The 20,108-nt window shown below is 42.7% G+C and overlaps 1 protein-coding gene across 1 annotated transcript in view; it reads right to left on the reverse strand.

Annotated features, from left to right (window-relative positions):
• Positions 1-6,760: 6,760 nt before the first annotated feature.
• Positions 6,761-20,108, reverse strand: part of LOC132384418 (gastrula zinc finger protein XlCGF57.1-like) — a 47,387-nt gene continuing 34,039 nt past the window's right edge. Inside the window, exon 3 of the transcript XR_009508886.1 lies at positions 6,761-7,836. The gene's annotated coding sequence lies outside the window, so the exon portion shown is untranslated. The remainder of the gene's footprint in view (positions 7,837-20,108) is intronic.

A 20,108-nucleotide genomic window follows, 5' to 3' on the forward strand; every position in this document is an offset into this window, starting at 1 on the left:
CTCTATATAAAATCCACTGTGCACATTGTTGTCACTGGGTAAAAATTGGACAGTACAAGATTTATGTGCACACTGGTTACTACAAATTAGAGGGGACATTGTTGGGAAGGTGGGGAGACGTCCCGAGTCACTGATGCCCCTACCTACAAGATGTGCATCTGGCTGCAGCTCGTAACCCTGCACTTCAAAGAGTTGGAACTTGAAATGAATGAATTCAAGATCATCGAGGAGTTGTAAGGGGTGATAGATATGACATGAAGAGAGGTGAGTTACACCCAAGGCGCAGGACACAGGAAACTGGGTGAGAGTCAGGAAGGGGATAGAGGTTAAATAGCCATCGCAGAGTACTCTTGTTGCTATCCTGCACAACAACAAATGGAACACTTTCGAAACTGTTGGAGGGAATTACCTGGCAGAGGAAAGTCAAAGGGGTGATAGAGGATTTGTTAGATAGGGGAACAGAACAAGAGGGGCTAATATCTTAGTGGTAAGGCTTGCTAGAGCTAGTATGTGTAGGGGGATGATGTGGGTAAAATAAGTTGTAGGGGGAATGCAACCAAATGACAGAACAGATAGTGGAGAGCGTGAATTCAATTGACTTTGTTGCATACATCCTTCATATAGATGAGGAGTAGAAATCTTCATGTTATGTCGCTGTCTAAATGTGCAATGTGTAATTTAGAATAAATAGCTTGAACATAAGAGAGTTAATATAATGTAGAAATCAATTAATCAGTCTGATGGTCTGGAGCCTGTGGGTCCTTTTGCTGTGGTACCATTTCCTGGATGGTAGCAGCAGGAACTGTTTGTGGTTGTGGTGAATTGGGTCCCCAATACCCTTTGGGCCCCTTTTGTAAATGTCTTTGTAAATGTGCTGAATAGTAGGAAGTTCACATCTACAGATACATTGGGCTGTCCGCACCACTCTCTGCAGGTTCCTGCGATTAAGGGAAGTACAGTTCCCATACCAGGCATTGGTACAGCCAGTCAGGATACTCTCAATTGTCTCCCTGTAGAAAGTTCTGAGGATTTGGGGCTCCATCCCAAAATTCTTCAACTGTCTCAGGTGAAAGAGTTGTTGTTGTTCTTTTTTTCACAACACAGCGGTATGTACAGACCATGTGATATCCTTGGTGATGTTTCTACCAAGGAACTTAAAGCTGATCACCCTCTCAACCCTGGATACATTGATATCTGGATAGCAATTGGGTTAGGCCTACTGAAGGGGCTCGATCTACATGCTGTCTTTTTGTTCCTCTCCACATCTGCTTTCTGATCTGCTGACTTCCACCAGTATTTTGCAGGAATTAACCACTTTTTTTTCGATCAACCAGTTTCTAAATGTTTCTGATCTTTCATATGTAGCCACCTCCTACTAGTCTGATTCCTCTTCTTCCTCCTCCTTATAAACTCGAGATCCTATCTCTTTCCGGAGCCCCAAAACCCTGACTCAGGCTGGCAACTCTTTGGTTTCTGACTCTGCTCTTTGAAGATTCGCTCGCTCGTCTGCTGTCAGACTTTAGAGATGCATTGCAACAACTCAGCTGTATGAGGCACAATCCTTTAAAATGAGTGAAAATGGCTCAAAAAGTTGAAAAGAGCAGGGACGAAGGAGTGTAACCACCTTAGTCCAGAGCCCTGAAGAATTTCGAAACCACAGTGTGCTCATCCTCTTATTCATCCTGGAGAAAATCGTACAGGAAATTCATGCAGGTGTATAAGATGATGAGAAGCAATGATCGTATGGATACCCAGAGGCTTTTCCCAGGACTGAAACGGCTAACATGAGGGGGCAAAGGATTATTCTGCTTGGAAGCAGGTACAGAGGAGATGCCAGAGCTACGTTTTGTGAACAATGAGTGGTGTGTGTGTGGAATGTACTGCCAGCGACGGTGGTAGAGGCAGATACAATAGGGTCTTTTAAAAGACTCTTAGATAGGTACATGGAACTTAGGAAAATTGAGGGCAATACGGTAGGGTAATTCTAGGCAGTTTCTAGAGTAAGTCACATGGGGCCAAAGAGCCATTAACGTTCTGTAGATTTTTATGATTCTATGAAAAGGAGAGCCAGTGGATGTACTTTACCTGGACTTTCAGAAAGCTCTTGATAAAGTCCCACATTAGTGGGCAAACTTAAGGCACATGGTATTGGGGGCGGAGTACTGACATGGATTGAAAACTGGCTGGCTGACAGGAAACAAAGAGTAGCGATTTCCCTTTCTGAAAGGCAGGCAGTGACCAGTGGGATACTGCAACGTTCCGAGCTGGGACCGCAGCTGTTTACAATTTACATTAATGATTTAGATGAAGGGATTAAAAGTAACATTAGCAAATTTGACGATGACACAAAGCTGGGTGACTGTGTGAAATGTCAGGAGGATGTTATGAGAATGCAGGGTGACTTGGACAGGCTAAGTGAGTGGGAAAACGTATGGCAGATGCAGTTTAATATGGATAAATGTGAGGTTATTCACTTTGGTGGCAAGAACAGGAAGGCAGATTACTATCTAAATGGAGTCGTTAAGAAAAGGGGAAGTACAACGAGATCTAGGTGTTCTTGTACATCAGTCAATAAAAGCAAGCATGCATGTACAGCAGGCAGTGACGAAAGCTAATGGCATGCTGGCCTTGATAACAAGAGGAACTGAGTATAGGAGTAAAGAGGTCCTTCTGCAGCTGTACATGGACCTGGTGAGACCCCACCTAGAGTATTTTGGTCTCCAAATTTGAGGAAGGACATTCTTGCTATTTAGAGAGTGCAGCGTAGATTCACAAGGTTAATTCCTGGAATGGCGGGACTGTCATATGTTGAAAGATTGGAGCGACTGGGCTTGTATACACAGGAATTGAGAAGGATGAGAGGGGATCTGATTGAAACATATAAGATTATTAAGGGATTGGACACGCTGGAGGCAGGAAGCATGTTCCTGCTGATGGGTGAGTCCAGAACTAGAGGGCACAGTTTAATAATAAGGGGTAGGCCATTTAGAACAGAGATGCGGAAAAACTTTTTCACCCAGAGAGTGGTGGATATGTGGAATGCTCTGCCCCAGAAGGCAGTGGAGGCCAAGTCTCTGGATGCTTTCAAGAGAGAGTTAATAGAGCTCTTACGGATAGCGGGGTCAAGGGATATGGGAAGAGGGCAGGAACGGGGTACTATTTGTGTATGATCAGCCATAATCACAGTGAATGGCGGTGCTGGCTAGAAGGGCCGAATAGCCTACTCCTGCATCTACTGTCTATTGTCTTTTGAAATTCAAGGGAAATCTCCTATCCTCGGAGTGGTGACTAGTTGCAATCTGTCATCACAGGGAGAGTGAGAGGGGAACGGCAGGGATGGATTTTGCTCAATTGATATGGAACAGAAACATGGGCAAGGACCAGATGTACCGAGTGGTCTCTCTACTGTACATCGGAAGTGTGGTAGAGACAGTAAGTACTTGAGACACGGGAGTGATTTATCTTTCACAGATCCACAATATTGAACATCAGTTTAATTTAAGTCTAACATCAGCAGAACAGATTCGTTCAATGCTCAGTGACCAGAGTTCAGTCCTGTGTGCGCTGAGCAGCCGCAAGAACTGCAGAATCTGACAGTAACAGTCCCTCATTAACCCGCAGCTGCCTTTAGTTACCGTGATGGTTAAACATTTCACACGGAGCTAATATGAACTTCCTCCCTGATGTGAAGTTGCTGGTGTTGCCGCAGCTGGGATAATTGAGTAAAACTCTTTGCTCACTCCGGACAGAAATGTGGTCTCTACTTATTGTGAACTCACCGAAGCATCAAGGTGGGGTAACTGAAGGAATCTCTTCGCACACACGGAGCAGGTGAACGGCCGCTTCCCAGTGCGAAGCTGTTGGTGTATCTGCGATGTCCCCCTGAATCCCTACAAGAATGAGAGCCAGTGAATGACATCTCACTGCTATCAACGACATGGCAATGTAGCCAATCAGATCCCAGACATGGACACGTGATCGTGTTCTCCTTGCAGAGAGTGGGGTGCTGTCTTCTCCAGCATCTCTGCCTTCACATTCAAGGATCGGTGGCATTCAAGTGTTGGTGAACGGAGTGATTGGGCTGAGGAAGCGGAAAATAGAAATAAATCAAAATTCCGTGCAACAGAAATTATAGGAATAACAGTCGGGATATAAAGCTTAATCAAAGCTTGCAATGAAAGTTACAGGGCAATAGAGTCGTGGTGCAAGTAAAACAGAAAGCAGCAGATACAGGTCTGAGAGTGTCGTATATGAATGCACGCAGCATAAGGAAGAAAATGGACAATCTTGAAATTCAGCTACAGATTGACAAATATGACGTTGTGGCCATTTGTGAAATTTGGCTAAATAATGGCTACCATTAGGAGCTGAATGTCAAACGATATACAGTGTATCAGAAAGATAGGTTTGCAGGCAAAGGAAGTGGTGTGGCCCTGTGTAGAAGAAAAAATATTAAATCATTGGAAAGAGATGACGTAGGATTGGAAGGTGTAGTCTCCATGGACTGAATTGAGAAATGGCAAGGATAAAAGGACACTAATGACAGTTGTATAACGGCCTACAAACAGCAGCCGGGATGTGGATTGCAAATTTAGCAAGAGATAGAAAAGGAGTGTCAGAAAGGCAATGTCATGATAAGCGTTGGGGATTTTAACAAGAAGGTGGTTTGGGAAAACCAGGTCAGTTCTGAACCTCAAGGGAGATCATTTGCCGAGTGTCTAAAGGATAGTGTGAGGGGTTTCTTCTTTCATGTTACTTGCTAAGGCTAATAGAATAGTTTTTCTGTCGTGTTATAATAAAATGGCTTCCCTGTAATGCTAACTGATGAGGCTATGTTCTCTGTGGCAGCGTATTTGGGTTATAATTAGTGATAATGGGACTTGTATTCATTTGCTAACCAATTGGGATAGATGTTACTCTTTCTTCTGTATCTGAAAGCTGATTATTGTGCGGGATTTGGGAGAAGGCGCGAAGAGGATGAAGAAAGAAGACGTGGCTTGAGGAGTCGTTTGCCGGACCCGCTGGACCTGGGGTCGGGGCGGGAGATCAGGGAACGACTAGGGATGGAGGATCAGGGAAAGGGAATCTGTGAGCTCCCACGTTTGTGCAATAGACATGTTTATGAGATTATTGGCGCCTTTAATTTGTTTTCTTTTTCTTTTGTTTCTCTACTAACCCCATACTTAAATATAAAATCTTAATCGTTTCGCCGCATATTGTGGACTGAATATTATTTCGGGGTACTGATGTTACACAGGGGACACAACACGTAGCATCCACCCAAACAAGGGTGCTAAAGTTTGGCCGGCTAGCGGGCGCCACCCCCGAGATCATGCAACTAGATGCAACGAGTCTTACAGTGGCTTTTTATAACAGCTCATTGTTGAGCCCACTAGGATATCAATGATCCGGAAGTTATAAGGGGGCTTAAGGTTAAGGTACCCGTAGGGAACAGTGATTACAACATTATCGTGTTCTCATTGAAATTTGAGAGGGAGAATAAAATCCAATGTGTCGTATTTCAGTGGAATAAAGGAAATTACAATGGCATGAGACGGGAACTGGCAGAAGTTGGCTCGAAGGGGACATTTTGCAGAAAGGACAACAGTGCAGCAATGGCTGGAATTTCTGAGAAAAATGACGGATGTGCTAGACAGATTTCCTTCCAAATAAGAAAAAAAAATTCCAAAGGGAAGAAGGACACAACAGGGGCTGACAACTGAAGTCAGAGCCAAAGCGAAAGCAAACGAGAGGGCGTACAACGAAACCAGAGCTAGAGGGAAGATAGAGGATTGGAGAGTTTTTAAAAACTTGCAGAAGAAATCTAGGAAGATCATTCGGAAGGAAAAGATGAATTATGAGAGGAAGCAGGCGACCAATATCAAAGAAGATACTAACAGCTTTTTTAAGTATCTAAAGGGTAAAAGAGAATCAAGGGTAGAAAAAGGACCAATACAAAATGACGCTGGAGATATTGTAAGGAGAAGTGCAGAGATGGCAGTGGAACTGAATGAATAGTTTGCATCAGTCTACACAGCAGAGGACGTCTGCATTCAAGAGTGTCATGGAAGTGAAGTCTGTACAGTGACAATCACGACTGAGAAGGTGCTCAGGAAGCTTAATGGTCTGAGTGTGGATAAATCTCCTGGACATGATGGAATGGACCCTCGGGTTCGGAAGGAAGTAACCGGAGAGTTTGCAGAGGCATTAACGACCATCTATCAAGAATCAACAGATTCTGCCGTTATATTGGATGACTGGTAAATTGCAAATGCTATCCACAATTTAAGAAGTTTGGGAGGCAGAAGGAAGGAAGCATAGTCCTGTTAGCCTGGCATCAGTGGTTGGTAAGTTGTTGGAATCGATTGTTAGGGATGAGATGACGGAGCACTTGAGACACATGACTAGATATGCCAAAGCCAGCATGGATTCCTGAAAGGAAAATCCTGCCTGAGGAACCTACTGCAATTTTTCGAGGAAAATACAAGCTGGGTAGACAAAGGAGATGCAATAGATACAGTCAACTTGGATTTTCAGAAACTATTTGACAAGGTGCCAACGGATAAGATGCCTTGGAATTACAGGGAACTTATTTGCGTGGGTAGAGCACTGCTAGTCGGCAGAAAACAGAGAGTTGGAATAAAGGGATCCTATTCTGACAGGCTGCCGGTTACCAGTGGAGTTCCACAGGGGTCGGTGTTGGGAGCGCAGCTTTTATGATGTCTGTGAATAATTTGGACTACAGTATTAATGGATTTGTGGCTAAATTTACCGATGATACAAAGATAAGTGGAGGAGCGGGTAGTGTTAAGGAAACAGAGAGACTTAGATAGTTCAGGGGAATGGGGAAAGCAGTGGCAAATGAAACACTAAGTTGGAAAGTGTATGGTCATGCACCTTGGTGCAAGAAATAAGCGGGCAGACTATTATTTAGATGTGGAGAGATTTCAAAATGCAGAGATGCAACTGGACTTGGGAGTCCTTGTACAGGATACCCTAAAGGTCAACTTCCAGGTGAAGCAGGCAAATGCAATGTTGGCATTGATTTCCAGAGGTATAGAACATAAGAGCAGGGATGCGATGGTGAGGCTGTATAGGACAATCGTGAGACCACACAGAGTATTGTGTGTAGTTTCGGGATCTTTATTTTAGAAATGATATACTGACATTGAAGAGGGTTCAGAGAAGATTCACAAGAATGATTCCAGGAATGAAAGGTTTACCGTTTGAAGAACGCCTGGCATCTCCTGGGCTGTATTCCCTGGAGTTCAGGAGAATGAGGGGGATCTTATAGAAATATTTCAAATGTTGAAAGTTCTGATCAGATTATATACGGCAAAGTTAACTTCCCATGGCAGGCGATTTCTAGAACAAGATGGCACGACTTCGAACTTGAAGGCCGTCCATTTAGAACTCAGATGCGGGGAAATAACTGTAGTCAGAGGGTGGTAAATCTGTATAATTTGTTGCTACGAGCATCCGTGGAGGCCAAGTCATTGGGTGTATTTAAGACCGAGATAGATAGGTTCTTGATTAGGCAGGGTGTCAAAGTGTATGGGGTGAAAGCAGGGGAGTGCAGATGTCTGGAATAATTAGATCAGCCCATGATTCATTGGCTTAGCAGACCCGTTGGGACTAATGGCCTACTTCTGCACCTATATCTGATTGTCTTATGGATTCACTTCTCCGTGCGTCTCCATGCATCTGAAACTTTCACAAAATATGTACATTTCTGCTGCCACTACGGCCGCTGCGTACTGGCATCAGCGCTGGACTTCGAGGCGAGAGGTCCTGAGTTCGAATCCAGCCTGATGCTAGATTCCAGATGCGACATACCTGAAAAAAATGTTTATTTCAAAATGTTAAACACGTGGATTTCAGCAGATCCAAATTAACACACACAAAATCCTGAAGGAACTCATCAGGTCGGGTAGCATTTATGAATATGAAGTCGACGTATCGGGCCGAGACCTTTCTTCAGTTCTGGAAAGTAACGAATAAAATGTCATGGGAAGGGGAAAAGTGACAGATGAAGCCAGGTGAGTATGAAGGGTCAGGGGTTGGAGAGGAAGCAATCTGGTAAGAGGACAGTGGAGCAATAGCGACAGAGTTCCTCTTGTCCTGATCTACCACACAATGACATTCCATAATCAGCAAATTCTGCTCATGCAAGCGGGCAGCTCACACCACCTTGTCCATGGAGTTTCACAGCATCGATGTGTGTAGTGAGGTCGATGATGTCCAATGCTGGTGTTTCTGTCTACGCCGATCTCTTTAATTCTCTCATGTTACAACAATAAATTTTCCTGTGATGGGGAAACATCTCTCTCTCTATCTGTGCTTCTGTCCATCTATTTTTCTGTTCATTTCTCCCTCATAAAAATGCACACATTCCCATGATAACACACACACACACACACACACACACACACACACACACACACACACACACACACACACACACATATATATCTTTGTCCCAATGGGACTTCATTTTTTTTTCAGTCTGTTTCATATATTCTGCGTTTATATTTTCACTGTTCACTGCAATTAAGGGAATATTTATTGAAATTCATGCAGAAGAGCCAAATGGATTTTAGTAAGAATTTTGATAATGTTCCCCAAATTAGGCCGGATCAGGGTGGCAGGAAGCATAGATCCAGGGTAACTTGGCTTTGTGGATACCGAAATTAATTGACCACAGATAGCAGAGGGTGGTGGTCGAGTGAGAAGCGTATTCTCTCTGGAAGTCTGGAAGTGTTCGGAAGCAATCTGTCCGACAACACTGTTCGTTGTGATTTTTACTGCAATGCAATTGTGATTTTTACTGTAATGCAATGAAATTTATCTGGGTACATGGATGAGGGAGGTATTGATATCTGAAGTCTGGGTGCTCGTGGATGTGCCCAGGCAGAAAATGGCACAGGCTAGATGGCCGAAAGCCCTGTCTCTGTGCTGTAAGAGAGTGAATTACATTGTGCGTCCGACACATTTCCCAGGAGACTTAAATCATTCAACAGATAAAGAATATCTGTTGTGAGGAACAAAGTTAGCGTTTCGGCTCCAACACCCTGTGTCGGAATGGCTTCAAACAATTTCTGATGTGATTTCAGGTCTCCAGCAACTTGTGTGTTTCTTTCATTTCCAGCTACTCACAGACAGATGACAGTGAGTGGGAATTCCCAAACACGGTGAGGATACTGAACCCGAGGTAGATAACTAACGATGCAAACACTGAACAACTCATTCCATGTACTCACTCCCTCTGTGTATTGAGATTACCTCGCAGGTCTATTCGATCTATCTGCTCTTTTCTATCTGTGGCCATTCAGCCCCTCTAACCATCAACAAGATTATGGCTGCTCTCCCACCTCAACCGCACGTCTCTGCCCGATCCTCATTTCCTCGATCCCTTCGGTATCCACACATCTGCCGGCCTCTGTTTTATGTGAGGACAGTCACCAAGTCTTCACTGCCCTCTGTGGTGGGGATTTACAGACATTCACCACCTTCGGAGTGGAGACATTTCCCCTCATCCCAGTCCTGGGCAGTCCACCCCCTTTTTCAGAGACTGGGATCCCTGGGATACCGGTAATGATGTTGGGCATTTCAATGTGTTCACCTCCCAGTCCTCGATTCTCTAAGTGAAAGGGTTATCACATTTGATCTTTCTTCATATGATGGCCCTACCACTCCAGGGATCAGTCTGGTGAATCTTCATTGCACTCTCTATAACAAATGCTCTCTAACCTCTTTGCTAATCCTCTATGGAATCAATTTCCATCTTCTGCAGCCCCGTGTTGCTCCAACCACTCACCTCCCACCCCTATCACTATTTCCACCTTCCCACCCCCTCACCTGGATTCACCTCTCACTCCTCAGCTCTTGCCCCACCCCACCGCTTTTCTCTATTATTTCCCGTCCACTCTCAGTCCAGACGGAGGGTCTCGGCCCGAAATGTTGACGGTCCATTTCCCTCCACAGATGCTACCCAACCCATTGAGTTCCTCTGGCAGTTTGTTCTTTGGTTAGTATGGGGAGTAGGATTTTACACCATATTCCAGGTACAATATCAACAAATCCCAAATAATTGTCTCTTTGTCCGGACCATTGGCCCCGCTTGCAGGTCAACAGTCTGCCGGTGTTTGCCCCCCAATGTGGTGAATCCCTCTTCTCGCCACCACTGTGGGCTCAGACATTTCCACAGATGAGCCTCTGCTGTCCTCACCGGGACAAACATCCTGTCCGCCTCTCTCACACCATCAATAAAATCTCCCTCTTCCTCCTTCTCCTGGCGGGATCCATCTCCTGCGAAGCGGCATCAAGCGATAGGCTGTGCGGTCTCCTCCTACTTCTCAGCGATACATCAGACTCCGGCCGCAGGAGACGCTTCACAAATGCCCCCAACTTCCCTTGGAGGGAAATAGAAATAAATCAAAAAGCGGAACATTTTCTTTGCTCCTCGTTCGCGTGCAGTTCGAGCTGCAGCAGAAAATGGCCTCAGTGGCGGCCACGCCCTCTCGACTGGTCCACCTCCAGTAATGGGTGTAAGTAATGATTGACAGCGCTTCGCAGTAATGGGAATAGCACAGGCAGGCAATCAATTCAATTGTACGTGTTGAATCAATTGAATCCTCTGTGGAAGCTGGGCGAGAGGCGTTGGCTCATGCTTGGTAGCTCAGCCGTTAGCTCGAACACAGCAGCGCGTGTGTGACGTAAGGCACCGTGCTCGTGACAGTAAATGCAGATACGAGGAGACCATGGGTGACGTCAGGCACGTGGAGGCTGCTGTGTGAAGTCACGTGAGGGGGAGCGTTTCTATTTTAAAACACCTTTTGTTTCGTACGATGTGGAAAAACATTAAATTAAATTAGGGTTTCATGACTGTTGTGTGATGTAAAGTCCCTTTTATGTGTCCAGCTGTTGTTTGTATTTATTTCTATTTACTTTGTTTCGTACGATTTGCAACAACAGAATTAAATTGGGGTTTTATGACTGAATCCCCTGTTGTCCTGTGCCCGGCTGTGCCGTGATGTTGGTGGAGTGGGCAGCGTTGTGTTTGCCTCGAGTTGGGTCACAAAAACACAAATGGTTCTGGGCAACACACGCAAAATGCTGGAGGAACTCAGCGGTCCGGGCAGCATCCTGCCGAAGGGTCTCCGCCCGAAAGCCATTTCGTTTCGTAAATTCTTTGTGGGAAAAGTTCGACTTCGGGGATCGAAGCAAAGCGACGTGAAAGAGAATTTAAATCGTCTTATAAAGTCTCTCCCTTAAATGGACCGTGAGCATTTTGAACTTTCGGCAATACTACTTTAAAGAACTGTTTTTGCAACATCCCTTTAAGAACTGTTTGAGCTGCATCGCTTTAAGAACTGTTTAACCTGTCAACACAGCAGCTGTTTCCGGTTACGTTAGTGTTTGTTTACTTTTGGGGGGTTGTTTTCAGTGTTTAATAAACGTGTTATTTGTTATATAAACCCTTGCCGAACTCATATATTTATTGTTGCCTGAATACTTAACATAAATATGGGGGCAGCGTCCGGATTGGATCGTTTAAATGCTTGCTAACTATTGCGTCGGTGTTTTGGAAAAGGGGAATACTCGATTCTTTTGTTTGATTGGCTTGTGAGTGTTATTCGGCAACAATGAATATTGATGAGCTTCTGGCTTCGCCAGGCGCGAAGTTGTTAGCGAAGGCGAAAAAAACTGAGGTGTCTGAGATATCTAGTAGATTGCAACTTAAAGGTATTTTGTCCACTACATCTAAGGCTGTCATACAGAGAAAAATCGCGTCACACTATGTGGATTCGTGTGTTTTTGATGAATCGGTTTTGAGTCATTTCCAATAAGTAATCTGGTGATGCAGTTGCAAATCGAACAAATGAGGTTCGGGCGTTGTAAATTAGAGGCTGAACAAAAGCAGAGAGAATTTGCATATGCAATAGAGGAATTAAGGTGTGGGAAACAGTCTTCTGGTTCTAAAAAACCGTTTGTTGCTAGTCAAGAAATTAAATTGGTCCCTCCATTTAGTGAAACAGAAGTGGAAAGATATTTTGAAACTATTGCTCGGATGGCAGAGTGGCCGAAAGATAAATGGTCAGTGTTGTTACAGAGTGTAATTAAAGGTAAAGCACAACAAGTTTACACAGCTTTAACTGCTGCGCAAGCATTTGATTATGATATTGTAAAGAGGCATATCCTAAACGCATACGAATTAGTCCCAGAAGCTTATAGGGAAAGATTCAGAAGTTTGAAAAAATCTGTGGATAAAACTTATGTGGAATTTGCCTATGATAAAGCTGTGTGTTTTGAGAGATCGGTTTCTTCTAAAAATGTAAATGGGGACTATGATACATTGAGAGAGCTGATTTTAATGGAAGAATTTAAAAGAAGCATTCCTGTTGAAGTAAGGATATACTTAAATGAGAGGGATAGTGATAAATTCCAGGACTGTGCTAGATTAGCTGATGAGTATGTTTTAATCCATAAGAATAAATTTCCTCAGGGCAGAAACTTTAAGAGGAAAAATAACATGGAGACTCGAGGTAAATCAGAAATTAAATCAGATGTTAATGAGAAAGGTAAGGAGGAAGGAAAACCTGTGAAGGAAAGACAGTTTGGTCTTATTTGTAACTATTGTAAGAAGCCTGGCCATGTAATAGCTAACTGTTTCTGATTGAAAAAGAAGGAGAAGGAAGCAGTTCCAGATGCTTGTGTGCAACATACTGAAGCACCTGTAAAGTTACAGGGTTTGATAAAAACAAATGAGGCTTTGTTAGAGTCTGACCAGGTTAGAAAGGGATATGATCATTTTATAACTGAAGGATTTGTATCCTTGAAAGAAGGATCTACTCTGGTGCCAATAAAAATCCTTATGGATACTGGAACTTCTCAATCACTGACGTTAGACAGTGTGTTGAAGTTTAATGAAGAGTCTGATACTGGTGAGGTAAATTACATAAGAGGTGTTGGGAGTGATTTTATGCCTGCACGTTTACATAAAGTCAATTTAAAGTCAGGGTTAGTTACGGGATTTGTTAAAGTAGGATTACAGCATAGCTTACCTGTGAAGGGTATTTCTTTATTGTTAGGTAATGACTTGGCAGGTGGACAAGTTTTTCCTGAAGTGCATTTGACAATGGAGTCAGAGGAACCAGAGATGAATTCTAACATAGATTCTTCCTGTGTTGTGACTAGAGCTATGGCTAAAAAGATTTATGTGCTTAATGAGGTTGTTATTCAGGACTGTTCAACTCAGAATTCTTGTTTTGAGGATGTGTCAGAGACTTTCTTATCTTCGTTGTTGGAACAAGATTCTTGGAGTAAGTCTGACTATGAAGATTTATCTCTGTCTCGGAGAAATATGATAGCAGAGCAGAATAGAAATTCTGAGATTATAAAATTAAAAGAGCAAGCTTTAGCAGGTAGTGAAATTGAGAAGGTGCCATTAGGATATTACTTGGAAAAAGGAGTGTTGATGAGGAAGCGGAGATCGCCTATGATTCCTGCAAGTGAGGATTGGAATGTTGTTTACCAGGTAGTTGTCCTGAGAGTTTATCGAAATGAGGTTTTGACTTTAGCTCATAGTGTGTCTTCCGGTGTACATCAAGGGGTAAGGAAAACTGTGGACAAGATTCTAAAACATTTTTACTGGCCTGGTTTAAGAAAAGATGTGGCGATGTTTTGTAAAACGTGCCCTACTTGTCAAATTGTGGGTAAACCAAATCAGGTTACACAGGTAGCTCCATTACAACCTATTCCAGCATTTGGAGAACTGCTTTCTAAAGTTATTGTAGATTGTGTTGGTCCATTACCAAAGACAAAAACTGGTTATCAGTATTTGTTAACTATCATGTGTACTTCGTCTAGGTTTCCAGAGGCAGTACCACTTAGGAATATAAAAACTAAAACTGTGACAAAGGCTCTTATAAAATTCTTTACTTACTTTGGATTACCTAAGGAGATACAAACTGATCAAGGCAGTAATTTTATGTCTGGATTGTTTCAACAGATAGTTTATAAATTGGGAGCTAAGCAAATCACTTCGTCTGCATACCATCCAGAATCGCAAGGTGCCTGGGAGAGGTTTCATTCTACCCTCAAGAATATGATTAGGACATATTGTGTGGAAAATGAAAGTGACTGGGATGAGGGTATAAATTTTCTTTTATTTGCAGTAATGGAGTCGGTACAGGAATCTTTAGGTTTTAATCCATTTGAACTTGTGTTTGGGCATAGAGTTAGAGGACCTTTAGCTTTATTGAAAGAACAATGGATTAATAAGGAAGTACACACTAATTTGTTGGACTATGTTTTGAAATTTAAGGACAGGTTACATAAAGCTTGTAGCTTAGCCAAGGAAAATTTAAAGTTGGCTCAGGAGAAAATGAAGACTTGGTATGAAAAAGAAGCTAGGATGCGAATGTTTAAGCCTGGAGATAAGGAGTTGGTTCTTTTTCCAGTGCAGACAAATCCTTTACAAGCTAGATTTCATGGTCCTTATGAAATTGTGTCTGAAATCAATGATGTGGATGACGAGTTAAAACTCCAGATCGTAGAAGGTCAACACAGCTTTGCCATATAAATATGATAAAACCATATGTTGAGAAACAATCTGATACTCTGACTGTTGTGGTTACTGAGAATGAGTTTGATTTAACTAGGAACATGATAGATGATTCATCTGACTTTCATTCTAAATCCAACATTGTTTCTGTTAGGTTACCAAATTCAACCATTCTGGAAAATATTGATGAGAAATTAGCACATTTACAGCTAGAGCAGAAACAACAGATGAAGGAATTAATTTTTAAATATAAGGAGTTGTTTTCAGTTGTTCCGAGAAGGACTACTATAGCTTCACATGATGTAGATGTTGGAGATTCAAACCTATTAAACAACATCCATATAGGAAAAATGTGAACTTGCTGAGAAAGAAATTGAATATATGTTAGAGAATAATATTATTAGACATTCTAACTGGAATTGGAGTTCACCATGTGTTATGGTGCCAAAACCAGATGGTAGTGTTAGATATTGTACGGACTATAGGACGGTGAATGCTGTAACGAAATCAGATGCATATCCAATTCCTAGAGTGGATGATTGTGTAGATAAAGTTGGAAAAGCAAAGTTCCTTACAAAGATTGATTTATTGAAAGGATATTGGTGGGTTCCATTAACGGATAGAGGTAGAGAGATTTCTGCATTTGTAACTGCATCTGGGTTATATGAGTATAATGTTCTTCCATTTGGGATGAAGAATGCCCCAGGTTCTTTCCAGAGGATGATTAACTCTGTGATTCAGGGATTGAAAGATACTGATGCTTATATTGATGATTTAGTGACAGGAAATGATACTTGGGAAGCACACATTACTGCGGTGGAGAAATTGTTTGAAAGGCTTTCAAAAGCTAACTTAACTATTAATTTAGCTAAGAGTGAATTTGGACATGCCACTGTGACTTACCTTGGTTATGTTGTGGGTCAAGGTAAGGTAGCTCCTGTTCAGGCAAAAGTTCGGGCAATTTTAGAGATTCCCACTCCAACGGGGGAAAAAAAAACTCAGAAGATTCTTGGGAATGGTAGGATATTATCGAAAATTTTGTAAGAATTTTGCTAATGTTGCCCTTCCATTAACTAACCTTCTGCAGAAGAATGTGAAGTTTGTGTGGACAGTGCCTTGTCAAGAAGCAGTTGAAAAATTGAAAACAATGATACGTCAACAACCTGTGCTCAAAGCACCTGATTTTGAAAAACCATTTTCATTAGTTGTAAATGCTAGTGATGAGGCTGCAGGAGCAGTATTAATGCAAAGGAATGAGGGTGATGAGGTTGATCATCCAGTAGCTTACTTTTCTAAGAAATTTAATAAGCATCGAAGAAACTATTCGACAATAGAGAAGGAATTGTTATCTCTTGATTTAGCTTTGGAATATTTTGAGGTATATGTTGGTACAACTCAAAAATCACTTATTGTTTACACTGATCATAATCCATTAGTTTTTCTGAGTAAGATGAAAAACAAAAACAGAAGATTATTAAATTGGAGTTTGATGTTACAAGAGTACAATATTATGAGAACGCATATTAAAGGTAAAGATAATGTGATTGCTGATTGTCTATCTCGATGTTAAATGTACAATGTAATTTTTTATGGAGTGGTTTTTTTTACATTGTAACACTCCTACTGTATTGTAAGATGTTATATTATGGTATGGTATATTGTGTATGTTATAATATTTATATATTTGTTTTTCTTGTAAATAATTTTTGAAATTTTTGTTCTTGTGGCCAAAAATGTTTTTTTGGAGGGAGGTGTTACGTACTCATGACATGACAGTGGTACCCTTGTCACGTGACTGGGGTTGAAGCTATACTGGACTTGGGGTAATGGTCCTGTGATGGTAGAGTGATGTCATTTTCTCGCCAGTAGAGATCACGTGACAGGTTTTTTTTTACAGGTTATAAAAGGAAGACCCCACCCTGTGAGGAGGGGCAGTTCGTGGCTGGATTTGCCAAGTTGACTTCATGCCGCTGCGTGATTTTAATGTGATGACGCAGTTTAGTTGAAGTTTTATCTAATACCTGAAGTTTAAAAGGTCATTGCCAGCAGGTTCTTTACAATACTGCTAGTTTGAGGATCAGTGGAGAGTGAAGATCGGAGTTCGGGAGTTAAAAGATCGAGGAGAATCTATTTTCGACGGTGTAACGGGTTCAACCTTATTTAATCCTTATTCGGAAAGGAGTTCGTTGACTGTTCTCGTGTTAATCTCTGTGGGATAGCAGAAGATTGAGGACAGTGTGATAAAGGAAAGGTCAGTGCCTTTAAGCCGTTTCGTTTCGTAAATTCTTCGTGGGAAAAGTTCGACGTCGGGGATCGAAGCAAAGCGACGTGAAAGAGAATTTAAATTGTCTTATAAAGTCTCTCCCTTAAATAGACCGTGAGCATTTCGAACTTTTGGCAATACTACTTTAAAGAACTGTTTTTGCAACATCGCTTTAAGAACTGTTTGAGCTGCCACATAGCAGCTGTTTCCGGTTACGTTAGTGTTTGTTTACTTTTGGGGGGTTTGTTTTCAGTGTTTAATAAACGTGTTATTTGTTATATAAACCCTTGCCGAACTCATATATTTATTGTTGCCTGAATACGTAACACTGGAAATTCAAACAACAACACACACAAAATGCTGATGGAACACAGCAGGCCAGGCAGCATCAATAGGGAGAAGCGCTGTCGACGTTTCGGGCCGTGACCCTTCGTCAGGACTAACCGAAAGGAAAGATAGTAAGAGATTTGATACTGGGGGAGGGGGAAATGCGAAATGATGGGAGAAGACCGGAGGGGGTGGGATGAAGCTAAGAGCTGGAAAGGTGATTGGCGAAAGTGATACAGAGCTGGAGAAGCGAAAGGATCATGGGACGAGAGGCCTCAGGAGGAAGATAGGTGGGGGGAGCACCAGAGGGAGATGGAGAACAGGCAAACAACTAAATATGTCAGGGATGGAGTAAGAAGGGGAGGAGGGGCATTAACGGAAGTTAGAGTTCATGACATCAGGTTGGAAGCTACCCAGCCGGTATATAAGGTGTTGTGTCTCCAACCTGAGTTTGGATTCATTTTGACAATCGAGGAGGCCATGGATAGATGTATCAGAATGGGAGTGGGACTCGGAATTAAAATATGTGGCCATTGGGAGATCCTGCTTTCTCTGGCAGACTGAGCGAGGTGTTCGGTGAAACGGTCTCCCAGTCTGCGTCAGGTCTCACCAATATATAAAAGGCCACACCGGGAGCAGGTGGAATGGGCACAGGAGACTAGATTAGCCACAATCATAAGACAGCAGGAAAATTCCTCCTCATTTCTGTTCTAAATTAAGGCCCCTCTATTCTAAAAGTGGTCCCCCTGATCCTGGATTTTCACTGTAGGAAACACCCTCTCGACATCCACTCTATCTGTGTCAGCTGGTCCTAGACTTCCCCCACTATAGGAAAAGTCCTCTGCACATCCAATTTATCTCGGCTTTGCAGTATTCGAGAACAACACCCACCCACCCCGCCTCGTCAATCTAAACTCCGGCGGGAATAGGCCCAGAGACACCCTCCGAAATATTATTCTGCCTCGTCCAACTGACCTGCACCTGGCCCATATCCCTCCATAAACCTTTCATACAAGTTTTTCTTAAATGTTAAAAGTGAGCCTGCATTTACCACTTCATCTGGCAGCTCATTCCACACTCCCACCACTCTCTGTGTGAAGAAGCGCCCCCCCACCCTAATGTTCCCTTTAAGCTTTTCCTCCTTCACCCTTAACCCATGTCCTCTGTTTTTTATTCTCCCCTGGCTTCAGTGGAAAAAGCCTTCTTGCATTCACTCTACCTAGACCCATCATAATTTTATATACTTCTATCAGGTCTCCCCTCATTCTTCTACGCTCCAGGGAATAAAGTCCTAACCTATTCAACCTTTCTCGGTAACTCAGTTTCTCAAGTCCCGGCAACATCCTTGTAAACCTTCTCTGCACTCTTTCAAACTTATTAATATCCTTCCTGTAATTCCGTGAACAAAACTGCACACAATGCTCCAAATTCGGCCTCGTCAATGCCTTATACAACCTCACCATAGCATTCCAACTCTTATACTCCATATTTTGATTTATAAAGGCCAATTTACCAAAAGCTGTCTTTACTACCCTATTTACCCGTGACGCCACTTTTAGGGAATTTTGTACCTGTATTCCTAGATCCCTCTGTTCTACTGCACTCCTCAGTGTCCTACCATTTATCTTGTACGTTCTGCCTTGTTCTGTCCTTCCAATGTACAAGACCCCACACTTATCAGTATTAAACTCCATCTGCCATTTTTCAACCCAATTTTCCTGCTGGTTCAGATCTCTCTGCAAACTTTGAAAACCTTCCTCACTATTCACACCTCCAATCTTTGTATCATCAGCAAATTTGCTGATCCAATTTACCCCATTATCATCCAGATCATTGATATAGATGACAAATAACAATGGACCTAGCACTGATCCCCCGTGATCCCCGAGTCACAGGCCTCCACTCAGAGAAGCAATCCTCCATTACCACTCTCTGGCTTCTCCCACTAAGCTAATGTCTAATCCAATTTACCACTTCACCATGTCCACAATCTAGATTAGTACAGGAGCTCCACATCTCCACAATTTAGATCTGCACAGGAGCTCCACATCTCCACAATTTAGATCAGTACGGGAGCTCCACATCTCCACAATTTAGATCTGCACAGGAGCTCCACAGCACCACAATTTAGATCAGTACGGGAGCTCCACATCTCCACAATTTAGATCAGTACGGGAGCTCCACATCACCACAATTTAGATCAGTACGGGAGCTCCACATCACCACAATTTAGATCAGTACAAGAGCTCCACATCTCCACAATTTAGAACTGCACAGGAGCTCCACATCACCACAATTTAGATCTGCACAGGAGCTCCACATCTCCACAATTTAGATCTGCACAGGAGCTCCACATCTCCACAATTTAGATCAGTACAGGAGCTCCACATCACCACAATATAGATCAGTACAAGAGCTCCACATCTCCACAATTTAGATCAGTACAAGAGCTCCACATCTCCACAATTTAGATCTGCACAGGAGCTCCACATCACCACAATTTAGATCTGCACAGGAGCTCCACAGCACCACAATTTAGATCTGCACAGGAGCTCCACATCACCACAATTTAGATCTGCACAGGAGCTCCACATCTCCACAATTTAGATCTGCACAGGAGCTCCACATCACCACAATTTAGATCAGTACGGGAGCTCCACATCACCACAATTTAGATCAGTACAAGAGCTCCACATCTCCACAATTTAGATCAGTACGGGAGCTCCACATCTCCACAATTTAGATCAGTACGGGAGCTCCACATCTCCACAATTTAGATCAGTACGGGAGCTCCACATCACCACAATTTAGATCAGTACGGGAGCTCCACATCACCACAATTTAGATCAGTACAAGAGCTCCACATCACCACAATTTAGATCAGTACGGGAGCTCCACATCTCCACAATTTAGATCTGCACAGGAGCTCCACATCTCCACAATTTAGATCAG

This window comes from Hypanus sabinus, chromosome 32, assembly GCF_030144855.1.
Source record: "Hypanus sabinus isolate sHypSab1 chromosome 32, sHypSab1.hap1, whole genome shotgun sequence".
Taxonomy (NCBI): Eukaryota; Metazoa; Chordata; class Chondrichthyes; order Myliobatiformes; family Dasyatidae; genus Hypanus; species Hypanus sabinus.